At 54.3% G+C, this 26,510-nt stretch overlaps 1 protein-coding gene across 11 annotated transcripts in view; it reads right to left on the reverse strand.

Annotated features, from left to right (window-relative positions):
- LOC105095281 (sodium/glucose cotransporter 1) overlaps nucleotides 1-26,510 on the reverse strand; it is a 106,063-nt gene that overhangs the window by 53,252 nt on the left and 26,301 nt on the right. For 5 of the 11 annotated variants that reach the window (XM_064481403.1, XM_064481399.1, XM_064481396.1 and 2 more), the window contains one exon: nucleotides 228-347. The gene's annotated coding sequence lies outside the window, so the exon portion shown is untranslated. Of the gene's footprint in view, nucleotides 1-227; nucleotides 348-1,107; nucleotides 1,367-1,647; nucleotides 1,778-6,916; nucleotides 7,172-26,510 lie in introns of those variants that run through there. The other 6 variants (XM_064481401.1, XM_064481400.1, XM_064481398.1 and 3 more) reach the window with 4 other exon arrangements.

Below are 26,510 nucleotides of genomic sequence, written 5' to 3' on the forward strand. Positions count from 1 at the left end.
CATCTTACAGGGACCTGATTAGTGAAGGCAGGTGGGATGGATCTGAGCAATCATTAGCCACAGGTGCGCTCTCACAGGGGCGCCCTCATTCCCTCATCACTCTCACCCTAGGTGGGAATCTCGGGTGCTGAGATGGAGGGGAGGGGATGCTTAAAACCAGAGAGAGTCTTAGACCAACCAGCAGCCGTGGGGTCCAGGGCCAGATCCCAGTTCCAGGAAAGACTCACCTGCAGCACGTGCTGGGTCAGCTGGGTGACAAGTCCTAGGTGCTGTGGGGACTGCTTGGTGTTGCTGTGGTCTTCTGCTAATTCTCCATCACGGGGACGGCTGGGGTCTGCAGTGGTGACCTGTTGGCGGGATGTGGGACTAACTGCCCTATGGCATCACTTCTCACTCCAGGGCCTCAACATGGAGGGAGACTTGTGGGGCCCCCAGTGGGAGCGCCCCAGGTGTCGAGTCTTTGTCTTTCCTGGAGATGGTGGGACGGACAAGAGAAGGAGCGAGACCCCCGGGGGTAGGGTGTGTGCGGTGGGGTTTCCTACTCCTTTCCCCAGATTCTAGGTCCTTCCCTCCCTGGTCTGGGATGTGCTTGGCTTTGGCACCAGGAGTGACTGTCTCCTTGGACAGAAGCACAGGGAGGCGTTACTGCTGCCCAGTGTGCAGGACTAGGGACAGGGCGGCCACCAAGAGTGAGCTTGCGGTGTGTGGGGCTGCCACCCAGCTCCCAGCACCGCTGATTGGACACATCTCTTTCCGGCTCTGTGTTCAGTGATGCCCATCAGTAGCTCGCCATCAGCCACATGGAAGTATTTACACTGTGAAAACTGGCAAATGCTACAAATTCAGGCTCCCTCCCAACACACACACACACACGCACACACACACGCACACGCACATGCACACACGCTGTGTTGGTTGTGCAACATTTGGGGCCACCGACTGGGAGACTGAGGCTGGAAAGTTTACTGAATTAGGGGTAGAGCTGGACAAGAACCTTCCTGTGTGAGAAGCACTGGGCTGGGGACGGAGAGAGCAAGTGAACACGCCCCTCTCCCCTGCCCAGGCTGAGGAGGGAGACCCAACCCTTCCTCGGAGTTGTCGGCTCACCTGGCACTGGGCACACACCTGGGGTTTTGCCGGCAGTGTATGAGAGCTGTAAGGAGGGCTTAGCAGTAGTAAGAGTGTCAGGGACAAAAGCGGAAAAGCCTGAGGGTGTCAAGGATTGTAAAGATATAGGGAAACGGGACCTGGTGTAATTCAGCGCATCAGCCACAAGAGGGAGCAGCAACACTGAAAATGTGGGGTCCTTCCGCCGCAGCGGTCCCATCTCTGGGTATCACGTGGAATAGCGTTGTTACTGCTGCATCTGTTGTTACAAAAAGTCACAGTTGGAAACAACCTACGTGCCCAGTACATACTATATATACACATATATAATAGCTATATGGAGATGTACTATATATACTATATACACACGTATTTCTGTGCTGAATATTCAGCAACTAGGATGAATGAAATACATTATTATGGCTAGATCTGAAAAACATAATCTTGAGTGAAACAGCGTAGCCCATTATGTGATGACAAGTACTGCATAAATCTATTTACGTAAATTGAAAAACTCGGAAACAAATTTAGATTTCTTACCAGAGCTCAGCGTGACCTGCTGCCTTTTCTGTGTAGGAGTTTGTTCGCTTGTGGTCTCTCCCCGTCTCCTACATGTCCGACAATGACTTTGTTGGGTTTATTTCTGGCCCACTTCTGTTTCCACCCTGTTCTTGGAAAAGTAGATTGGTACCTCCACTTTGGAAAATAGTTTTGCTTAAAATGGAGACAATCAAACACACCTACCACACAACCCAGCCACTGCACGCCGGGGCACAGACACGAGAGGAACGGTAACATGTCTCCCCGGCACACAAGACAGTAGGACTCTGCCTGGTACACGGTGTGTGAGCAATAAACACTTGAATGAATGAATGAATGAATGGATGGTTCAGAAAGGAGAAGATGCAGCCAGTGTAGCCAGCTGGACGAATCTGAATCTGGCCAGCTGGTCATCTGGTCTCGAGTCACAGTGTGTGGCCATGGCCGGTGGGCCGATGTGGCCCGTCCTGGCCAGAAGGTGTAGGAGGCCACTGCTAGTCTTTTGCTCTGGAGTGAGGCCGGATCTACTGCAGAAGGGCTGCCTGGTGCAGAGTGGGGCTGAGTGCTCTGCTGAACTGGCCCCTCAGGGCTGCTGAAGGGATGCTGGCCCATCGCCAGCTCCTGTGCCGGATTAAAAGGTAGGAAAGCGGGAAAACAGGGAGGCGCTGTCTCGCTGCAGCGATGCTCCAGCACCTTCTGCTGGCCAAGCCCGGCACTGCACCAGCTGGCCAAACTGCGGTTTCTGTCTCAGGTGCCCCATCCTGTACCCAAAGATCTCACCCCCTCCCGCAAATGCATAGACACCTATTGCCAAGAGTCACTGTATCCACAGGGAACTATATTAATTTCTCCTCATATGCACAGTTCTTCTGCATATTCTGCTAACCTCCAACAGCTTGTACATAAAGTAATACTGAGCAGAAGAAAAGAGACATGGCTGATAAATACAAATAGATACACACACAATAACGAGCAAGGGAAAAAGACGCTACATCACCACGGCTCCTTTCTTTCCACCGATTGTGAATCGGGTTGCCAGATACAAGACAAGATGCTCCACCAATGAATAAGTGTTTAGTATAATTGTGTCCCAAATATTCCACGGGACATACACTAAAAACATTATCCATTGTTTATCTGAAATGTAAATTTAACTGGGCATCTGTATTTTCATTTGCTAAACCTGGTGACTCTAGTCACGAGGCTATGTTGACATCTATGGTTTCTCTCTCTCTCCCCATTAAATATTTCTCGGTTGTCCTTGGCTAGAACCCCAGCTGGTCATGGGTCTTTACCTGGTGGTGGTGGTGCAGGATCTAAACTTTCTTTCCTAAGAGTCTAAGTACTAAGAAAGACCAGGATGCTTAGTGCTCTGGGCTCTAGACAGAGTCCTCCCTGCCTCCGTTGCGTGGCCGCCACCCGATTTCTCTTTAGTCATCAGGGCTGACTGGTCCAACCAGCAAGGGACCCCTTTTTTCTGCTTGTGGGTTTCAACTCAGTGGAACCATGTAGTGTCTCCTGGGGGAAGCATGGTCTTCTTGGGAACAAAGATCACCAATGCAGCAGAGCTCGGAGCTCCAGGACAGGGAGCAAACATCCTTTGGGTGAATTGTTGGGATTAATCATGGAAAAAGCCTCTCTGATTTCTACCCCTTGATTGCCAGCCTCATGTATTCTGGATCTGGGGCGACCCCACCAAATAATGGTCTTTGATTCAAAAGATAAACTGCATCCTAGAAGGCAGAAGCCCATATTTCAGGGTGTTAGCTCTCACTTTGTGCCTTCAGTAAGCTATTCCATTTTAAAAAGAAGCCAGCTACTTCCGGGCAACAGGTACATAGTAAAACCAGCCCACTCTGCGCTGCATGTCTTTTGTCATGGAATAAGTTGAGACACAAGGCTGTGGGGACTGCCATGACGTTGGCTAAAGCATGCCAAGAGCGCAAATTATATCCAGAATTTGTAGCCCTCCCAGGATGGAAGAGATGCAGTGGAATCATCCTGCCACCAGGTGGCTGGTCGGTCCCCCAGGGAATTGTGCCATCCTGGGGGTTCTCTCTTGGCAGATCTGCCACTAGGTGACAGCAGTAGCCAGGTCCTCCTTGATGGGGTGGGGACTGTGTAGGTGAGCTCCTGCCCAACCTCCAAACCTGCCATCTCCCAGGAAGCCAGCCAATGAGGGGATGAGGGCAGAGCAGCGAGAATCCCAGAGAAACAGGGCCAGGGCCTCTGGGTTTAGGTAGCCCTGTATTCCCAGTGTCTGGATTCCAAGTTAGGCGAACCAATAATTCCTTCCTTAGCTGAGGCTATTTGAGTTGGGTTTCCTGGGACCTGCAGGATCACGGACTTCTTCCAGAGCAGAGGTCTGCACACATGCTCCAGGAACACGGAGAGGTGTCCGAAAATTCTGGACCAGCCTCAAATATTGAAAAGGCCAAGAAATTCCACCATACAAAGGCAGGTGAGCTGTTGGAAATGTAAGAAACACAGACATAACCCCTGTATAATGCCAGTGCTTGGTACACATTTCAGAAACGAATGCTGCCTGAAGAAAGTGATTTGGAGAAGAGTTCCCAAGGCCAGGCACAGTGGACTCAGTTAACCAGCTGGGTTAAAAGTAAATGGATGGATGACAGATGACTGGATAAAGAAGATGTGGTATATATTCACAATGGAATATTACTCAGCCACGAAAAAGAATGAAATAATGCCATGTGCAGCAACATGGATGGACCTGGAGATTATCATACTAAGTGAAGTAAGTCAGACAGAGAACGACAAATATCATATGATCTCTCTTATACGTGGAATCTAAAAAAAATAACACAAATGAACTTATTTACAAACCAGAGATAGACTCACAGACATAGAAAACAAACTATGGCTACCAAAGGGCAAAAAGGGTGGGGGGAGGGAAAATTGGGGGGTTTGAGATTAACACACTGTATGTATGTAACTATATAATAAATATATATATATATGTAGTTACATAAGTAACAAATATAGTTACGTATATAGTTTACATACATATAAAACAGATAAACAACAAAGATCTACTGTATAGCACAGCGAACTATATTAAATAACTTGTAATAACCTATAATGGAATAGAATTTGAAAAAGAATATATATATTTATATGTATAGTTGAATCACTTTGGCATACACTCAACTAACACAACATTGTAAACCAACTATAGTTCAATTAAAAAAAGAAAGTTAAAATTCACACAAAAAAGTAAATGAATGGAAAAAGATACCATGAAGTTCCTACCCCAAAGAAAGCTGGCATAGTTATATTGATATCCGTTTGGAAAGTTTTATGGCTAAGAAGCATTACCTAGAATAACTTAAAGAAGATAAAGGCAGATTCGAAGACTTCACTGGCTTGACCTGATGGACTTAGATACAGAGCACATGTCCAGAGTTATAGTATGTATAGTCCCTTCAAGCAGAAAAGGAACATTGACAAAAGTTGACCACATACTGGGCCATTAAGCAAGATTAAACAAATTTCAAATGACCGAAATCATTCCGCATGTGTCCTATAAGCCAAACACCACAAGCCAGTGGCAAACTAGGAATCAGTAGCCAAGAGACCCCGGGCATCCTCAGATGTTTCGCAGTAAAGAAATAGGCTCCCAGTAGTTGAGAGAAGGTCTCCAACTGGAAATCAGATGACAGATTGAACTTGAACTGTAGTGAAATCCCTCCATAAACACTGTGTGGGATACAGCTAGTGGATTACACAGAGGAAAACTGATAGCCTTAAATTGCACACAGAAATTTTATAGAAAGTGGATGAGCTAAGCACATGTCTCAGAAAGCCAGAAAACAGCAAAAGAGTCTCAAAGTAAAATAGAATGAAGGAAATAAGAAAGGGAGAGACAAATACTAAAGAAATAGAAAATAAATATCCAGTGGGGATGATAAAACAGGAAAGCAGAGAGTTGTCTGTTTCATGATATTACTGAAATTGAAAGCAATTTGGTGAATTTATCAAGAACAAATGAAAGAAGGCAAACATTACCCATATCAGGAATGAAACGGGGGCTATTTTTGCAGAATGGCATATCTAAAATGGATAATGAGAGCCTATGATAATAGCATTATGCCAATCATTTGAGATGAAATGAGAACATTCCTAGAAAAATCTAATCAAACACATATATTTGAGTCAAGAAGAAACAGAAAATCTCAGTCCTTAAAAGGGCACTGGGTCAGTGCTCAAAAGTCTTCCCTCAAAGAAAGCTGACTAGGAGAGCTTCTCTGATAAGCAATTCCAACGTTACATAAATTCCTCTAGAGGATAAAATAATTCATTTCATGAAGTTAACACAGCCTCGATGGTGAAACCTGACAAGGGCAGTGAATGAGGAGTCACATCTCTGTCTCACTCAGGAATATAGATGCAAACATTCTGAACAAAATATTAACACCTTGAATCCAGCCACTGTACAGGACAATACATGTGGACAAGCCTGGTTCATGTATTCCAAGAAGGCAAGACTGGTTCAACGTTAGAACAATCTACACAATTCGTGACATTAAAAGAGAAAAATCATATCAAGAGATGCAGAAAAGGCATTGGATCAAATGCAACAGATGATTTTGGAAAACCCACTTATCATACATGGACTGTAAGAGAACTTCCTTAATCTGGTGAGATAGTCTTTAAAGAAAACTAGCAGGCATCATGTTTCATAATGAAATGTTTTAAAGTATCCCTTGTGACAAGGCAAGGATGCCCATTACCCTCCCTGCTGTTGTACCGGGCACTAGAGCTCCAGCAGAGGGAGCAAGGCACGGGAAGGCAAGGAAATGTGTAAGAACTGGGAAGACAGCAACAACATTGTCATTCTTCACAGATCATATGTTTGTATAGCAAGTCCCACAGAATGTAGATAAATTAGTAGAACCTATAAAAAAGCATATCGAATTTACCAGATCCAATTCCAAATAGAGAAACTTCCTATTTAACAGCAAATGAATAGAAAATATCACTTAAGAAGGATACAGTTTACAATTGCATTAAAAATATCAGTTTCCTAAGGATGAATCTAAAGAGACGTCCAAGTCATTTGTTTCTGAGAAAACTCTAGATACAACTTCATTGAGAATTATTACAGCCTGTTAATGGAGGAGAGAGACAAAGAGAGAGAAAGGATATTCATGGACTGAAAGATTCAATATGGTAAAGATGTCAGTTTCCCCCCAAACTGATTGGTAAATCCCCTGGAGAACTGGTTCAAAGTGCAAAATTCCTGTACCTTTTTTTTTAACAGGCAGAAGCGAAGGAGCTGATTGTAATTAACAGAGGCTCAGGTCTTCTTGACGGAGATGAGCTCTCTCCTTCTTCCTGGTCATCTGGGCAGCTTCAAGGTTATGACCAGAACACCTGGTTCCCTTCTCTCTGCCTTTGAGGACTCAGGCCCTGCCCCGAGCTGAGTAGGCGACCTGGAGAGGTCTCCCTGTGGGCACACCTGGCCCAGCTTCTGTCCAGACAGCGGGTCCGGGAGGGACTCCCGGGCTCTTTGAGGGGGGGGGGTGGTCACCCCGCCCCGTCCCTCTCCAGTCTTGGCCCGCCCGCCCGGCACCAGGACTTGCTGCCCTCTTTCGGCCGCCAGGGGTCGCTGTCTTAACGGTGGAAGCGCAGGGGGGAACGCAGCGTCCAGGCCCGGAGGAGGAGGGGACCCCGAACAGCGGATTCAGGGACCTCAGAGTGATGCCCCGGGAAACTGAGGTCCGGAGCCCAGGGTCATCCCAGGCGACGGCACAGTGGGAACCAGGACGTGGGGGCAGGCTTAGTGACCACCCAGTGATGCCCGCGGGCCTCGCCTGATTCTCACTTAACGCCGCCAGGCATGCACACCGCTGGGGACAAGGTCCAGGGTCCACAATCGGAGGAGGAGTGCGGGTGCGGGACCAGTCTCGGTTTGTACCCAGGTCTGTAAGTGAGACCTGCTGCTCTGCAGAGCCGGCTGAAGGTCGCAGTGACCTCCCGTGTCCCCAGGGCTCCAGAGGGGCGTCCGCCCTCCCGGAAGTGCTGACCCAAGCACCAGGGATGCCCAGGGCTTCCCAGTGCCAGGTTTGTGAAGGAAGGACAGGAATTGTCCAACGTCTGTCCGCGCGGACGGGCTGGCACCTGCTATGTGTTGCCCTACTTGACTGGTTGGCTCCCAATCCTAGAGACGTACGTGCAGGAACTTAGAAGGCGCAGGTATCTCGGCATGATGCTGTCTAGGTACATTTGAAAACTTGGACAAATCACAAGGTGCTCAGCCTGCTCTGCAAGGCCCTGAGGGCCCTGCCCCCTTCCTTGGATCCAGCCCCGCTGGCCTCCTTGCTGTTTCTGCAACTTGTCAGGCACATCTGACCCCAGGGCCTTTGCACTAGCTGTCTCTTCTGTCAGGAGTGCTCCGCCCCATGCACCTCCCGGGGGTCCCCTCCTTCATTCAGGGGTGGCCTCTCCTAACCATTCATCGAAACCAACATTTGTCACCCCTAACCCCTTCCTTTCCTAAAGAACTTCACACTTTACATGTTGCTTGTCCAGCCTGCCTCACCCACTGGAACTTTGCTTCAGGACTTGGTCTCTGAGGCCCCTGTCACATCCCAGGGCCCAAGACAGTGCTGGGCTTTGGAGCTGATCAGGGGCTATGTATGGAATGGGTGACGCTTGTTTCTTTGGGAAGCAGGAACCATGGGCCTGGGGGACAAGGGGATCTAATGTGACAGTTTTTTTTCTCTTGGGTGAAGATTTGAACTTGTGGACCACGGGTTAGCGTTTCTTGCTTCTGTGTGGCTGATGTCTCGTGTCTGTGTTAGTGGTCTTGGCATTTTTGTGTTTCCCTAAAGCCCAGGCCCCTCCCCTCTTGACACCCCATTCCCTCAGCACAGAGGAGACCTGGCTTGGAGACCCTCTGGTCTGGAGATTCCTCTCCCCAAGGAGCCTCTTCCCTCCTGGGGAGCTGTGAACCATGTATGAGGGGGTGGGGGGTACAAGACACCCCCTCCACCCAGCTCCTCTGCCCTGGAGGGCCCAGCCTCTGGGCTCTAGCAGGGCCTTGGGAGCTGGAATGAGCTGGAATCTGAGTTGGGGGCCAGGCCTCCACCACTTACCTGCTGGCTGACCTTGGCCAAGTCACGCTTGCCACCCCCACCTCATCCTACTACTCCGTGGAAGGAGAGAACCATCTTCCTAGACTTGGGCATCTGGGATTTACGATGATCAATCCTGGGTCTTTATAGGCATGACTGAGACCTTTTAGAGAAGTGACAACAGTGGCCACTAGAGGGCACTGCCAGCTGGGGCCTCTGTGTGTGCACGTGTGTGAGTGTGCACATATATGAGTGTGTGTGCAAGTATCAGTGTGTGTGTGTGTTAGGGGGACACTGTGCAGGGGCACAGGTATGTTGACCAGGAATGCAGTTGGGACACCTCCGTGTGGCTCGTGAGGACAGTCAGGTGAGGGTGATGACGTCCCTGTGCAGGTGACACTCCTGTGTGGTGCATGGTGACCCCCTCCCTGGCTGGGCTCCTGAACTTGACCATCCTGCCCCCAGGTCAGCTCCTGACAGGCCCAGGTTTCAGGCCCCAGGCATTGACCTGAGGCCTCTGGGGGAGAGCAGAGGGTGAGGCCTGGCCCGTCTGGGGGTGAGTGTGGGGTGGGGTGCAAAGGGCCCACGCTGCTACCTGAGGCCTGGAAGTGGGGGCAGCAGCAGGGGGTTTGGCTTCTCCCCTCGGACATGGAGGATTCTTTGTGTTTGAGACAAATAAGCACCAGACATCCTGCCTGCAGCCCCCTAGTGTACTGTCCGCTCAGGGCGGGACCAGGACTCACCTATGGAAAGGTCAGGCAGGCACTGCCCCTGAGCCTGTATCTTGGCTGCGGGTCTGGGAGTGAAGCTGAGAGGCGGAACTGCGCAGGCCCCGGGGGCAGGCAGGTGCTGGGCCTGCAGGAGCCAAGCCAGGCTGGGGCCCTGAGCAGAGAGGAGCCTGGCTGGGAGGCCTGCAGACTCCGGGGGGTCCTCAGCTCAGAATAGCCAAGGCTGAGTCTTAGGCTGCAGGTCCTGGGGCTGGGCCCGGCTGAGTGGGGGTCCTCATAGCCAAGGGCCTGTGGGCGCTGTCAGGGGGAGAGCACAGGGCCTTGGGTCCAGTGGCTGGGCTCACAGTGCGACCTGAGCAAGTCCTACATCCCCTGTGGGCCTTGGTTTCTCCTGTGCTGAGTGGGTGCAGCCTGATCTCTGAGACCTCTTCCAGGTTCCCTAGTAACCCCTCACCTGCTCTGGCTCCTGGGGCTGCCAGACTGGGCAGCCAGGACCCGTGATGGGCCTGGCAGCCCAGGCTCTGAGACTCCCCTGGAGGTGCTGGGGCTGGAGGTCTCCCCTCCAAGCCCCCCATCAAGGGCAGCTGCCCCAGGAAGGCCAGACTGGGGCCTCAGTTCTCAGAAACTGAGGGGCCATGTATACCTGAGGCAGAGGGGACAAAACCCCTTCCCTGGGCTCTGACTGTGGGACCACCAACAGGGTTCTTCCACAGCTCCACCTGTGCAGACCCCACAGACTCCAGCCCACTGACCTTGGGTCACATCCCTAGCCCCCCACTCCCAGCATTCGCACCCTCCCAGCGCCCCCAGGGCAGCTGGGGCTGAGCTCACAGCCCTGAGGTCCGTGGGGTGTCAGAGGCCCAGTGTTGACAGAAAGAAAACACCCAGCCTAACTCAATCTACTCGAAGTTCAAAAACAGGCGAAGTTGAAAAATGGATGGTTTAAGGGCACCCAGAGGACATAAAACTGTAAGGAAAAGTAAAGAGGTGATGAACTCTGGGGCTTTAGTGACCTGATTTCTGGTCACGTTCTAGCCTGTGAGGTTAATTACTGGGAAATTCACATCACCTAGACTTGACCGTCTTGAAATGAACACTCACAAGGTTGTGCAACCATCACTACGATTGTTGTTACATTTTAAACTTTGCAGTTGCTTTTTATTTATTTCTGTTGTGGTTTTCACTGTTTACAGCTAAAATAGAAGGAAATCCATCAAAATATGAGTGGCGGCTCCTCTGGGTGAAATACACAGGGTGAAGTCTTTCTCTCCCGTTTGTTTTTCTGTACTTTTCATGTTGTTTACAGTGAGCAGCTGTTATTTTAAAACCAAGACCAAGACCAATAAACTCTATTTTAAGAAGAGCTCAGAAAACAAGGTGATGCTCTCTCACTGGCTGGCTGACACCTGGGTCCTCGGAGCTCATCTACACCCTGCTGCCTCCACCTGGACCTGGAGTTTGGGGGTCCCGGAGGCCGCAGCACCTCTCTGCCAGGATGGCCCCCAACACAGGAGGGAAATCTCTTCCAGGCTTGGCAATTCCCCCCTAGATTGTCTGTTCCAGGCCCTGTAACTCCACGTCACACTTGTGTTTGTTAAACTCTATGTCCCTTTGCTTTTGTTAGCCCCAGCTCGTGAACTGGAGACCTGTAGGTCCCCTGGGAGAGTGGGTGAGATGTTTTGCCACCAGCCACTACTTCTTTCTCCCTCCACTTTCATTTATTGCTAAGGCCCTCTTATGAGAGCCTTGAGAAACAAATTCAAAATTAAAGTTGAAATTCCTCTACAATCCAACTGCTCAGTCCAAATGGTGGCCCCTGAGATCCTCCTGCCGTGCCCCCGACTTTGTGTGTGTTTGTGTGGGTGATCTCAACCTGGTGCACGCTGCTACCAGGTGGCAGTAATCCTATCTCAGGCCTTGAGTTCCAAGACAGGCCCCTGCTTCTGGTCAGGAAGGGCTTCACACTGGACTGAATGCCTGTGTGCTTTGCTCTCCCGTGACCCACCGAGTTCTCATGGGTGGGCGTCAAGTCTCTTTCCTTAAGGAGGGTCTTGAATTAGATCAGTGTGGTTAGCCCTCTGCAGGCCATAGCCTCTTTTCTGCACAAAGCCTTGGAACTCCCACCACAATGCACACTTATACAGACACATCGCAGGGCTATCAAAGAAATCTTCACATATTGAGATACAGGGAATTCATTCTGGTTTATACATGAGTTAACTTGAATTTGATACTAACTAAAACAGCCTGTTTGTGGCCCATCAAATATACATTGTACATCTGCTTTAATTATGTGAGAAAAGGGTACATTGACCAGAAGTAAAGAATGTTCCTGTTAGAAATAAAGATTAAATGTCCTTCTTCCTGGCACGCCATATTATACCTGCTGCCCATGTAGGTGCTGGTCTGGTTTTTTTTCAAACCTTGAAGAAGTGTATCCCTGACTTGTTTAATGTTCTTTATTCTGACAAGACATAAAACTGCACTGGAAACCATGCTTCTCTGGGGCAGTTTCTCAGAGCCATCTGGGAAGTGGGCTTCCGGGCTTGTCGTCAGTTTGGCTCAAATAAACATCTTTTTTATTCTTATTATTGATTGTTTAGTGATTATTCTCATTGACAAGGGTTTCTCAAGCCCCTGAGCTAGATGTCCTGGGACCGCTCCTGGCTCTGGGCCCCTGGCCACAGAGAGGAGGACACTGGGCCTCTTCTTTGGGACCCCAGGGGGTAGACCTTGGATCCATCCTTGCACCCTTGCTGGGTGCTGTGCTGAGTGCTTCCCTGAATTATCTCCCTGAATCTGCTCACAGCCCTGAGGGGTAGCTGCCACTATCAACACCTCCTCATCACAGAGGAGGACCCAGGGAGGACGGTCACCTACCCAAGGTCGCACCCCTGGAAAGTGGTGGAGCCGGGACTAGAACCTGGGTCTGTCTGGGTTCCAAGCTCAGGCTCTTACCACAAGCTGGGATTCAAGCCCGGCGGGGAGTCAGCTCCATGACCTCCAGGTCCTTCCAGCACTGAGAATGCATTTGAGAAGCCTCTTGGGTTTCTAAAGCATCTTCATGCATGTGTGTCCTTCCAGGGTCCTTCCCCACAGCTTGTGAGGTGGGCAGGGCTGGGCCTGACATCCTCTTTGCCTGTGAGGGGACAAGGCTTAGAGGCATTAAGGAAATGGCCCAAGGTCACATCAAGTCAGGATCAGAGCTGAGATAGGTGTTGGGCTAAGTCCTCTTCCATGGAGCTGCCAGGCACTTGTGTTTCTCATGATTAGGATCTATCCACCCACCCAACTATCCATCCATCTATTCACCCATCCAACTATTAACCTATCTATGAACCCACTAATCTACCCACGTATCCACCCATTCATCAACCATTCATCTGTCATCCACCCATCCATCCATCTATCCAACCACATATCCACCCATCCACCTACACACCCATCAATAATCCACCTACTTCCCCATCCATGCACCCACCCACCCACTCATCCTCTACCCACCCATCCATTTCTTCCTTCCTTCATTCCCGTCCTTGTTTATTGAGACTGTTTATTGAGAGCCTTGAAGTTACCAGGTACCGGGCTGGGGGTGAGATGCCGAATTTGCAGACTTGGGAGGGGCAGCACCTCTTCCTTTGTCAATGAGGATTCTAGAAAGGGAGCTGAGGCAAGAGGCAGGCAGCCTGGAGCGATGGCTGTTTGGTTCCTGCCTTTTTGGGCTCTGGGTCACAGCACCAGACTCACTGAATTGGCTTAAAAACTGATGTTTTTCTGGGGAGAAAGTGAGGAGTGAACAGTGAGGGGTGGTGTCTGTCCTCATGTCACTTACAGAGCTGATAGCTGGCAATGGCCTTAAGTGGAAAGTTTAAGTGGTGATTTTAGGAATATAAGAAAAGAGGTAAAACACATACAAACCCTCATAGCTACTATAAATGTAATTAGAATGGACAAGCTCTATGTAATGCAGAGTGGTTGCCAACAATAATTTCTAACCTAATTTCCATTCATTAAACCAGGCCTTCTGTAAAAGGGTTTACGTACCTGTTCTCATGTGTCCCTCAAAATGGAGATGAGAGTTGGCAGCTAATATTACCAACGTTGACTAGATCAGAACACGGGGAGAGAGATTAGCTGCCAAAATAAACTGCTGCCTACGTGGCAGAGAAGTTTGTCAACCCAGGACTCCCCACTTCCACAGACCATCCTCTGATCTACTGCATAATTCTTCCTGTCCAAAGGACTGGTCAAAACTCTTGAAGTCCCTTCTCATCTGCTTCAGGCAACCCCTCTTTCCTTCACAACTTTGGCTGATCCTGGACAGTGTTCCATGCTAATCTGCTTTACTTGTAAGAAGGTTTTTATTGCTCTTTGCAGAAATTGCTTAAATGTCTGCTTTGCAATGGCCCACGCTTATGTTTTTAACTGTATTTAAAAGAGGTTTCTGTTGTCCAGTCCTCTTTGCCCAGTGCCTGCTGCTGGGCGTCCAGCCCCCTGGAATACCTTCTCTCTTTTTTAGGGGCTCAGTGACCTTCCTGGTGTCTGGATGTGGAGTTAGAGCTGTGGGAGAGTTTTCATGGATTTGGATAGAACCTAAGACTTAGAGGAAAGAATCCATTTTAAAATGACCTCTTTCCACGTACATTTCCACGATTGCATCACTGCCCAAGAGGGATGGCTGTCTTTTCAGCAATGTAATCCCAACCCTGCACCCAGACTGTCACGGAACAGCAGGCAAGCAATACATATTTTTTAACGTTAAGTGAATTGGACTAACTATACTTACTTAAGTGAAAAGAAAACCCTTGTTTTTTCATAATTACCTAATGAATATATAATCATTGTAGAACAATCAGAAAAGTCACATGTACCAAATGTAAACCAACATAACCTGTGGGTCCACCCCTCCACCCCCCAGGTAGCCCCAGGTAAGAGGTGTGGGCCTGGATACAGATGTAGACACAGAGACACCCACTCAAATGGGCCAGGTCTGCAGGCTCTTGGGAATAACATTTTCATGATGCTGTTCAAACTTTCAAATATACCATTTTTAGAGAGTCTTTGATCTTAACTCAGTGTGCTGTTTTGTTTTCTGATGATAAAAATCATCGATGTTCTTTGAGAAATCAGAAAGTATAGAGAGGCATAGAGAAGAAAATAAACACCTATGATGAAAAAGAATAAGAAAAGGAATATATATCTGTATAACTGAATTACTATGCTGTACACCAGAAATTAACACAACATCGTAAATCGACTCTACTTCAATTAAAAAAAAATACAGAAAAAAAAAGAAGAAAATAAACAAATATCTGATCCCACTAGCAGGGCAGACCCCTGTTCGTGTGCTGGTGTGTACCCTTCTGGACTCTTCTCTGTACACAGGCATGGCCTCTTCACAAAGCTGGGCTCAGACAAGACCTCCTCTCGTCACCTGCCTGAGTCCCACTGTCCCCCACAATGGGATCCGTCTGTGGCACATCCCCAAGGCTGTTTGGAGTTGCGGACATCAGCCTGTCTGAAAGCATTGCTGTTAGAAGTACAGGGCAGGGCACACCTCAGGGTCTCGGGGTGCAGGGCCGATGATAACTCCTGTGGGTAGGGCTGCTAGGTCAGAGGACACTGTGTCCCCAGGCCATGGGCATGGGGACGAATTCCCTCCTGAAAGGCTGGACTGTGTCTCTTTGGGTCCACTCAGAATCAAGGGGTCTTGGGAAGTCCAGACGCCTGTGCTCACCCCCATGCCCACCCATCCGTTCTCTCTGCTGCCAGAGGCCCAGGCCAGAGCCCCCCACCCCGGGGCCGACTCACTCAGTGGTCCTGGTCATGCCTTCCCAGCGGCCCTGCTGACAGTGGGGCCACCATTGGCCCCTTGGGGTCGGGCCCTCCAGGATTCCAGGACCCAGCGGGGAGCCTGGGAGGATGCGGGGAGGCAGCCAGGGGGCAGCACCAGGCCCAGGCCGGGGCTGGGAGGGGGCTGGATGCTGGGGGAGAGCTCTGCTACTCCCACCTGTGAGCTGCGTAAACATCCGGCTACAGCCCTGAAACTGCCCTGTCCCCACCCCGGGCCGCACCTGGCCCTGTTTGTCACCCGTCCCACGCTCTGCTGCCCACGTCTCAGTTTCTCTTCCCCTTACTTCTCCGGTTTGTCACCCTGAGTTCTGGTTTCAGCCAACGCAGGGTTAACTTTAGCCCGGGGATTCCCAGGGGTGGCCAGCTGCAGACAGGGCCACCACTCCACTCCCCCCTCCTTGCCCTGGACCGACCCCTACTTGCTCTGACCTCGGGCCTCTCTGCCCCTCCAGGCCCAGAGTCTCTGCACCAAATCCTTCAGCCAAGAATCCTACAGTTTTCCTACAATTTCTGGCCCATGGGGCCCCTTACCCAGCACTTCCTGAGCAGAGGGAAAGGCTGGGGCCCAGAGAAGGGAAGCAACTCCCCCAGGGTCACACAGTGTGTCAGAGGCATTCCCGGGCAAACACCCAGGTGGTGACAGCAATGGCTGGGGTGGGTGAGGGTCTCCGTGGTCAAGGCACGTCTCAGGCATCAGCTCCTTTAATCCCCAAGCCCTCCCTGTGGGAGAGAGGCTGGTTATCACCCCCGTATGGACAAGGAAACCAAGGTCACAGAGGGAAGCAAATGGCCCAAGGTTAAGGGCTGAGAGGGCTGCGTGTGGGGGTATCCCTACCCATCCACCCTGAGGTCTGTGCTCCTGGCGAAATCTCCCCCCGGGACCTTTGCCACCGGCCCTGGCGGGGGAGGGGGAGAGGCGAGTCCACTCTGGGGCCTCCTTTCTGCTCCCCTGGAACAGGTCGGGGCTAGAGAAGGATGGAGGGAGGTGGCCCCACATGAGCATGTCTGGGGCTGGGCAGAGGGCAGGTCTCCATACAGGCCTTCCTGAACTTCCCACGCATCAGAGGGGAGGCCCAGGCTGGGAGGTGGGACACCAGGAGCTGGCTATGTCTTGCTCTCCAGGAGGTTAATCATTTTGGGCCTCAGTTTGCCTCCCTGTGAGATGAGACCATGATCCTGGCTGTCAGCCTCATGTTTTATAAGTGGTCTGGGGACAATAGGCCACTCCAGAGTCTCAGGGAGCAGCTGCCATTTGGAATTGCAAATCTGGTCAGGACTGAGGCCTCTGTCCCCAGCCTCACCTCCTCTGAGCCCCATCCCTGCCCCTCTGCTGGGCTCCGGGGCTTGGGGCACTCTTGCCCACCGGCCAGGCTCACTGTTTGCATTCACACCCTTCCCCGCCTCATCCTGCCTGTGGCACAGACCTCCATCCACCCCGGAGAGCTCTGGGCCCTCCACTCCAGGGCCCCTCCCTGGGCCTGCCTCCCAGCATCCTCTGCCATCCCTCTCTGCCCACTGTCCCTGTCTGTGTCCGATTCTCCTTCCTTCCCAGGGCAGGGCCCAGCCACGTGGCACAGAATGCCAGGGATTCCTGGGTGGTGAGCAGGGGAGCGGGGCAGGAAGCATGGGAGACAGGAGTCTGGGGTATTGGAGGAGGAGGGCTGGGGTGCTCTGGGGGCCCGTGTGCTGCAGCCACCTCTGTGCCTTTGCTCATGCTGAACCCCCAGGAGGCCTTTCCTCCGTCTGCCCGTCAGCCCCGGGGTCCTGCTTCACGGCCCTGCTTTGAGGTGGTGAAGTTGCTGCTGCTCCCAGATCCCCTTTGCTGACCGCCCAGGATCCCCTCCCCTTGTCTTCTCCACTACTGTTTGCTGCTGGGGGAAGGTCTTGTCAGTGCCATGAGCCCTGGGCTGAGCAGGCTCCTTGGCTTAGCATCACCCTCCCAGGACCTGACCTGGGCCCACAGGGGAGGTGAGGAGTGATGGAAGTGAACCGAGGGGATGAGCTGATTGATCATGGCTGGGGTGAGGGCTGCATGCTCCCAGGCTCGTGAGGGGGGGTACTTGCTCCCAGGACATGGTGCTACCCCTGAGGCCTGCAGGCCTGGCTCCTGGCTTCCCTGGGCTGGGGGACCTACTGGCAGTGTCTCCTGAGAATGACCTGGTGAAGTGCCACCATCTTTAGGGTGAACTCAGGAAACTGTGGCTGGGTCCTTACTCGGTCCCCCACCTCCACTCCCATCAGGACCTTAGATCCCTTGAAAGTTCTGAGAACCTCTCTGATTGGAGAAGGACAGGGAGGAGAGGAGAGGAGAGAGGGAGAGTCAGCCTGGATGGATCAGGGAAGCCTATAATGGGGGCTTTGGGGGAGTCTGGTCACCCACAGGGCAGGGGCATCAGGCCTCACCGCTCTGGCCCGTCTGTCACAACTCTTGCCCTCTCTTTGGCCTCAGCATCTCCACTCAGCACGGGGCAGACTGGGCAGGAAACGAGGTACCCAGTTTCCAAAGCACCCTCCTTCTATGGTGAAGGATGAACATTCCAGGTCTGACTTTGGCCTTGACTGGGCCAGTCCCACCTGGATCATGTGTAACTGAGAGCTCCACACAGGCCAGACCCCCAGAAGGCCCCAGGGATGCTTTCTGGATGGATGGATGGACAATGGGTGGACAGACAGATGTATGGACAGATGGATGAGTGACTAACCAAACCTGAGGTCCCCTCCGCTGGAGGAGGACCCTGTGAGTCCTCATGGGGAACAGTTATGCTTCTGCGATCTCTGTTATTACCCCAGTCCCAGGGACCCCAGGGCAACAAATGAGGGTCCCCATTTCTCTCCCCTTCCCCGTATTTGGCCCAATACCCCTTCCCAAAGAGTCCCAGATGTGTGGGCAGCAGGTGAGGTGTGACCCACAGTGTCCCACGTCCAGCCCCAGCCAGGCCTGCCCACCTGGGGCTCCTCTGAGCTCTAAGTGTCTGGCTGTGCCCACGGTCAGCCGCAGCTCCGTGCCCGGCATTTAGAAAGGTTCCTGGGGGCTCCACAATTCAGGACTGAAAATGCTGCTTCTGACAACTGATTCGTGTGATTTCTGCCCTGCTCAGGCCTGGGCACAGGGGCTTGGGCGGCCTGGATGCTGGGATGCAGCCCCCTTCTCCAGCTGGGCTGGCAGACGCTTCCAGAACTGGAGCCACCCCTCCCCCCAACCCCAGGTAGAGGGCGGCACATGCTGCCAGGGCCGAGCCAGGCGGGGTTTTCTGGCTATTTCGGGTGTCAGGGCCTCTTGGTTTCGCCAGGGCAGCTGCAGGGGGTGAGGGTGTGGAGCACGCGGGGAGCCCAGGGGTGCTGGCCTGAGGCCGGCTGGGGCCAGAACAGGCCAATGCCAACGGCCACAACAGTCACACACAGAGATGAGCCAAACGTCCATTTTCCATCTGACCGTTCCTCCCGTTCCTCCAGGGAGTGAGGTTCCCTTATCCCCAACCCGACTGCACAGAGGGGACACGGGTCCCCAGCCACCAACCTGGAGTCAGGGCTCTCCTGGCCCCTGGCTGCCTCCGTGCCAGGCACCCCCCACCCCTGCCCTGCCCCCCCCCCACCCCGGGTGGTCTTCCCAGTGCGGGAGCCCATCCTGCACAACACCATCTATCTCACTACCAGCCAGTTCCCTGTCCGCCACCACTGTCTTGAGCCCCCAGCTGGGCTACATTGCCACCACTGAGGTCCCCGCACATGTATGGGCTCAGGAAAGGGCTGCTGGGCGGTGGCTTTGCTCTGGGCCATGTCCACATACACTAGGAACCCTGCCCAACCAGAAAACCTGGGGTGGGCTCAGACTGGCCTGGGGTCCCCCTTCCCCAGCCGCAATGCCCTGCAGTTGAGGCCCAGCACCCTCCGAAGCATCCTCCCTCCTCCCAGGATGCTCAGGAGACCCCGACATCTCCCTGGCAGGCCGGGCCCTGGGTGGGCAGGGATGGTCCATCCTGGTGAGGACCCGAGAGTGGTTCAGGCTGTGGTGCCAGCACAGACCCAGGCACAGGGGACACCAGCCCTGACATCCCATGTCCCCAGGCCAAACACCAAGGAGCAGGAGGGACCTGGGGTGTAGATGTGGCTACAGGAAGACGGTGTCACCACGAGGTGGGGGCTTGTCGGGAAACACATGAGTGGTGGAGTCCTGGAGGTCATGCTGACTGTCAGTTACTCTGTCCCCAGAGTGGACACAGGGTGTCTGATGATGCAGCCCCTCCCCTGGCCCCTGTCCTGGCTGCCCTGAGACAGTCTCCCTGATACCTGTCCATTTCCCCTGGGACAAGGTCTCCCCAGAGGACTCGTCCCTTGCTGGTCCCCACACACGCTGCGCTGTCACTGGGCGGGAAATGGCAGAAGGGTCATATCTAGGCCTCTCACAGGCTGGGAGAGCCAGACCCACAGAGCACTGGATGGCTGCACAGTGTCCGCATGGCCTCAGGCCCCACATTGTAACCCATTATAGGGAGGTCATTCAGTCATTCAGGAAACAGTTACCCTGAACTCAGATGACCAAAATTTATCATCCACCATGGGACATTTCTGGGATCAGAAGGGTTGCTATTAATAATCTCACCAGGACATGGGTACAAACTGGGAATGTCTGGGAAATCCAAGAGGCAGGTCCCCCTCTGCAGCCCCTGGGCTCTGTGTTCTGGGTGAAGCTGTCACTGGGGGATTCCTGGCCAAACAGGATTAAGTCTACTGTGGTCCCAGGTGATCAACTTGCTTTTCAGAAAAACTGGTTCAAAGACTGGCTTTGCCCAGATCCACTACTCTCGGTCACATTGCTGCATTTGTGTTCCCGAGGCCCGTGTGCAGTCGCTCCCAGTGACCACGGAGGAGCAGAGTTTCCTCCGGCCACCTCGATGGAATGTGTGCCCCTGAAACCTCACAGTTTGCTGAACAGCAGTGTTTTTGGGGAAGACTCGGCTGTCTGGCCCATGGATGCCAGTTGGAAATGCTCCTGTGTGCGCAGCCAGGGACCCGGGGCAGCTGCACGTCTGCTCAGGAGCCCAGGGAGGAGGGTGCTGCCTGTCAGGGCCACAGATGGGCCGGGGACCCAGAACCTGACTGGGCGACAGAGACCCAAAGAAGAGGCCTCCAAGGAGGGGGTGGAGGAGCGCCCGCTCTGAGAGCTGTGGCTTGTCACTGCATTGTGTCCTTTGTCACTGAGCCAGCAAGCAGGGCTGTGACGGCTGACTGCTCTGTGGACACCTCTGGAAGCGATAGTTTTAAGGCGGCTGGAAACCTGAGTTTAGAACTTTGTGTAGGGAGTGAGGGTCTATGTCCCAGGGAGACACAGGCTGGGGTCAGACCCCCTCCCCACCCCTGCTAGGCTCTGTGAACACTGACGTGATGGACAAGAGTTTCCCCTGCCCAGGTCTGGCTGGGCCACCCTCTCTTGGTGACTTTACAGGCCTTGTAGGGGGCTGGGCAGATGGGAGAGTCACCAGCTCAGCTCAGCTCAGCAGAAGCTCTGGGGCCTCCCCAGGGCCCCAGCAGTCCCTCCTCTCCCCTCCCCCAGGGTCCCCAGTTCCTCCCCTCCCCTAGGGCCCTACAGTCACCTCCCCTCTCTTCCCCTCCCCCAGGGCCTAGAGTCACCTCCCCTCCCCTCCCCTCCCCCAGGGCCTACAGTCACCTCCCCTCCCCCAGGGCCTACAGTCACCTCCCCTCCCCCAGGGCCCCTCTGGCCTCCCTGGCTGAGGCTATTCTGGGCTCTGCCTTTCGGCTGTGGAGGAAGCCACAGCCCTCCTCCCCCATCTGACTCAATCACCTCCTGCAGCCCTGGCCTCCAGCAGGAGGGAGGTGGGTTGTGCACCCACCCCAACCCTGGGTCACACAGCAGGGGGGCAGGGCCAGGCCAAGCCCTTTCCCTGACCTGACTCTGTCTATTCCATGAGGCGCTTCTGCTGCTGGGACCCCTCCACCTGGTGTCCTGGGGCCACTAGTCCCATAGGGGGCTGCCCCGGCTCTGAGCTGGGCACGCAGGCCCTGTGAGTCCATCGTGGTCAGTGTCCCTCTGTGAAAACGGGCAATGGTGGCCCTGACAAGGACTTTGAGGCTCCATGAGGGGCTGTGACGAGCCTGGAGAGGTGCCCAGTGACGGCCGCTGGGGGCATCCCCCACATGGGGCCGGGCGGGTGGATGGAATCTTATCCCACGAGTGCAGGAGATGCTCCCTGGGTGGGGAGCTGACCTGGGGGCTCAAGGACACAGTGGGGTCAGCGGTGGGCAGGAAGCTGACCTAGGAGTTCGGGGTGGGGGCAACCATAGGTGGGGACCTGATCTAAGGGCTTAAGGATGGGGTGGGGTCAGCTGTCCCAGGGCAGGTGGTCCTGTTTCCTAGCCCCCAGCACCAGCCCACAGCAGTGATCATTGAGGGTTTGTTGAATGAACGAATGAGTGAGTCAATGAGTGACCCATCATGCAGGGCCAAGGAGCCGTGGAAAGAGCCTGAGGACAGGTCAGCCTGTGACCCCGGGCAGCTACTCCAACCCCCATCCTCCCTTCAGAGCCTCAGTTCTCTCCTCTGTGAAATGGGCCCACAACACCTGCTCTCTTTTCTTTGTGGACTCAGAGGGTCCATGCCTCGCCTCCTGCCTATCCCCATCCCCGCTGAGTCAGTATAGACTGAGAAGCCCACTTGCCCCACCAGAGCCTTAAGGATGGCTCTGGTGTCCAGAAGCTGAGGGGGGCCTTGTGCTCAGCATCTTCTCCTGGCCCAGCATGAGCATGGCCTCCTCAGGAGAGAGGGTGACCTTGGGATGGGGGCCTGAGTGTTCACCGTCTGTGCAGCCCTGAGCACCTGCAGGACCAGGGAGGGCTGCCTCAGCTCTGAGAACCTCTGTCTCGTCCCTGAGATCAGGGGTACTATATCACCCACCTCCCGGGTGGCCTGGGGATCACAGGAAGTGAAGCACGAGCTACGGGCAGCTCTTGGCCAGGGTCACTGTCCTCAAGGCAGAGAGATGACACCTGCAACAGAGATGGGGACAATCAATCCACAACCAGGTGGAACTGGGGACAGTCAGTTCCATGACTGGGCAGGGCTGGGGTCAGTCCAGCAGTCAGTTGATCAGGAGTCATGTAGGGGTTGGATGACCCCTGCCAAGCACCCAGCTGACCCTCTGAGGCACTGAGGGGGTGCAGCCCCTGCCCGCAGTTGTCTGCCCACAGGTGCCCACCCTCCGGTGGTGACTCAGGCTGGCGAGCTCTGCTGGAGTGGGGCTCCCACCATCAGGAATGAGGTCAGAGCCTTGATGGTAAACCAGGCTGAGAGGTGGGGTGGATGAATACACAGGAGCCTTTTTAGATGCAGCCAGTTTGTGGCTCCCGTAGACCAAGAAGGAAGAGCAGCCAGGAAGCCAGCCCCCCGTGGCCCCGACGGCCACATAGAACAAACACTTGGGGCAGGGGAGGATAGAAAAGAACCCAGGAGAGGGGGTTTGGGGGCTGAGGGGCTTCAAAATGGAGACAATGGTGCATGGTGCTCAAATCTACCCAGAGGCTGAGAGCGGGGAGGGCAGAGATGGGACTATTGGATTGAGCCACCTGGGGGTCACTGGTACCTAGGAGTGCAGGGGAGAGATGGGGTGACAGCAGGAAGGGAGTGGGATGTGGAGCCCCCAGAGACATGCCTTAAGGGGCAGGAGAGAGACAGGTGATGCTGGAGAGAAGGTGGCATTGGAGACGGGTCCTGGGTGGGACATGTGTCCAGAGGGACTGGCCCACCAGTGTCCAGATGTGCCACCCTCGAGGGTCAGAGCATGGGTGAGGAGCCGCCAGGAGGGGCAGCCTGGGCGAGCTGGATGGCTTACCCTGGAGTGACTGAGTGCCTTGCGAGCCATGGGGATGCCCGCTAACTGAGGGAGGTCAGAAATCAGAGGCCCTGCCGGAGTGCCCCGTGTCCCAGGTTTAGGGGGGGCTCCTCCATGCAGCCCCTAGAGGGTGGGTTCACGCAGAGTTGCCTACTGTTTTCACATTAGCAAGTACAATCTCCAGGAGTTTTTCAGGTCGCAGAGGGGCCATCCACGGGTCCAGGGATTTCATTACTTCTGGGTTGTTTCCTCCCTTAGGATCTGGTCTGCGGCCTACAGTGGCCATCGGGAGGGACACTGACACTTCACACTGAGATGCTGAGGCTGGAAAGCTGGTGTTGGGCCTGAGAGACGGTCGTCCAGCCCTCTGACCGCTGACCTGGGTGGCTGGGTCCTCCATTACAGCCGGAGCCAGACAGGCAGGGCCAGGACACGCTTGGGCACGTTGGAAAGAGCTGCTAATGGGCAGCAGGTGGTCTGAGCCCTGGAAGGGGCTGGTCACTCATGGGCTGACCTGTGGGGCAGGGGACTGGAGCAGGATGCGGTTACAGTGACCACAGGAACACGGGATGTCACTGAGAATTCATGGAGGGGTCAGGGTATCAGAAAGGTGAAGCCCCTAGACAGCTGAGGGCCCAGGGGCCGCCCCCTTGGCAGGACGTCTGTCCAGTGTGGGCCTGAGGCTCCTAGAAGTCAGGGCCCCGCTGTGGGATGCCTCTCCGCACGCTTCCCAGGAGCTGTGGTGACGCCTCACGTCCCGGAGAAGGTGGGAGCCCCGAGGGTTGTCGGCAGGAAAGGGCAGAGGTAGATGTGGTCTCACGGGGGGTCAGCAGGGGAGAAGGGGACCCAGCCTGCTGCTTTGGAGGGCCAGGGGCACGCTGTCCTGGTCTGGTCCCTGGGGCTTCACACCATCAGCTGCCCTCTGAGAGCCTGCTGTGCTGGGCACTGGGCCCCCTTCCCTGGACCCCCAGGCCCACAGCTCCTTGTGTTTTTCCCTTGGAGAGTAGCCCCTGACTGAAGGTACTGGGACAATTCCTACATCCTAAGGGGAAGTGGCTGGGATCAGAGAGCGTGGGGATTTGGTCTCGGAAGCCCTCCTGGTGTTGGGGCAACCAAGCGTGACCCTCCCCCAGAACCCAGACCCAGGCAGGGTCTCCAGGAAGAGGTGACCCTTTCTCAGCCCCTCCTCCAGTGCCCTGACCCTGACTTCTGCCCCAGAGGAGGTGAGGGGCATGAGGAAGCCAGCCACTCTGACCCTTGGTCCCTGTCCCCTCGGTCCCTCTGCAGCCCTGACACTTCTGTGCCCTTAGGCCATGGGTCTCAGGGTCGGGGCCTGGGTCTAGGTGGGCTTGGAGCTCTCCAGGGAGGTGAGTAGGCAGGGCCTAGTTGGGGTGGGCAGGGCAATGAAGATGGTGGGAACCAGGGGTCCAGAGCTGAGATCTGGAGTTGGGCAGGGAGCCGGGGTTCAGTCCCTGCCGTGACCATGGGCAGGTCACTCAGGGTCTCTGGGCCTCGTGTCTCCATCCATGGGGTGAGGATCTTAATCGAGTCTTTCTCCAAGGGTGGTTTGATGACTGACAGGTAGGGCCTGGAGAGCATTTAGCTGGGGGCTAGAGGGAAGTAATGTCCCAGACCTGATGCTCTAATCAAATTCCTCCCACCGTGAGCCCAGGAGGACCAGGGCCATTGGAGGCCAGGGAGAAAGGAGGAGGAGCCTGGGCTGAGAGGGCCCCCAGGAGCGGCCCAGCCTGGGAACTGGGCAGAACACAGAGGGGAGGAACTTGGGAGAAATTTCCCGAGTCCCCGGGGATCTGGGAACTGGAGCCGTGGTCAGGTGAGTAAGGTCCAAGGGTGTCTGTGTCCAAATTCCCAGAACCTGTGAGTACGTCCTGTACATGGTACATGGGATTTTGCAGATGCGATGGAGTTAAGGGCCTTGGGATGCAGAGATGATCAGGGTGGCCCCATGCAGGGTCTTTATAAGGGAAAGAGGAAGGCAGGAGGGTCAGAGTGAGGGGACAAGGTTCAGGGCTGGGAGCAGGGGTCAGAGGGGAAAGAGAGGCTTTGAAGCTGGAGGGAGGGGCCCCGAGCCAAGGAACAGTTTCTTCCAGAGGCTGGAAAATGTCAGGATGGATTCTCCCCAGAGCTCCGGAGGAGCTCGGCCCTGGGACATCTCAGTTTCAGCCTGTAGGACTCATTTCGGACCTCTGACTCCTGGACCTGTAAGAATAAATGTGTGTTGTTTTGTGCATCTGAGTTTGGGTGGTTTGTTACAGCCGCTAACACAGGAGCTGAGGGAGGGAGTCACCCAGGACGCCCCTGCCCATGGGGACCGGCGCCTGACCCACTGTCACCACCCACCCCACCCCCCTCACTCTCAAGTCCAATGGGGAAGCCGCTGACCTGAGCCCCGGCATGAAGGGCTCGGTGGGGCTGGGCCGGGTGTCTCATCACATCCCTCATGTTCAGAGCAGCTGGATACCCCAGACCCCAGGGGCCTCAGAGCAGCACAAAGTGCCTCCACAGGGCCTGGTTTTCCCACTGACGTCATGATGGAAGGGAGACTGTGCCCAGGAGATAAGCCCCGGAAGGGGGCTTTCTGGGCCGCAGACCTGAGAGAAAGTCCTTTGCCTCTTTTCTCTCAAGTGGCAGAGCTGAGCGGTAACCGGGGGCAGCCTGGGAGCCCCAGGACACCAAAGGGGCCTCAGGCAGAGGTGGGAATGGCCTTGGGTGTGTGGTGTGTGCATGGTGGTGGGGCTTTGTACCAAGAGTCCAGGGTCCAGAGGCAGGAGCTTGCCTGGCTGCACCCACCTCCTATCTGGGCAAATCAAGGGACTGTTAACTATGTAACCCCCGCCCCCAGAGATGGTGACCTGGTGGTACCTGACAGGAACATGGAGGGCTCCCCATGCAGGGTACCAGCTCATGGTCTTCGCCCCGCCCTGAGGCTGCCAGGCGATCGCCTGTGTGTGTGTCAGAACCCTGACCCCCTCCCGTCAACACTGAGGCCTCTGGTGAAACACGTCCCCACTTTTAATTGTGGTACAAGATGCCTGGCCTCAGCATTGAGACACCAGTTTCCCTCCAGCAAAGGCTTTGTTGGATTTCAGAGAAACTCTGAGGCACCTGTTCCCTCCTTGCAGTGGTTCCTGGGGAGCTCAGGGCTTCTCTCTGTCAAGTGCACTTGACTCCGGGCAGGATTTTTGTACAGCTCACTTTCCTCCCTGCCTTCCCCACAGTCTTCTTGCATCTCTGAACATGCTGTGGGGTAAGGAATCGAGATGGCCCCGGATTTAAGAGCCTGTGAAGTGGACACTGCCGGAGTGTTCGGGCCCCTT

Source organism: Camelus dromedarius, chromosome 31 (genome assembly GCF_036321535.1).
Source record: "Camelus dromedarius isolate mCamDro1 chromosome 31, mCamDro1.pat, whole genome shotgun sequence".
NCBI lineage: Eukaryota > Metazoa > Chordata > Mammalia > Artiodactyla > Camelidae > Camelus > Camelus dromedarius.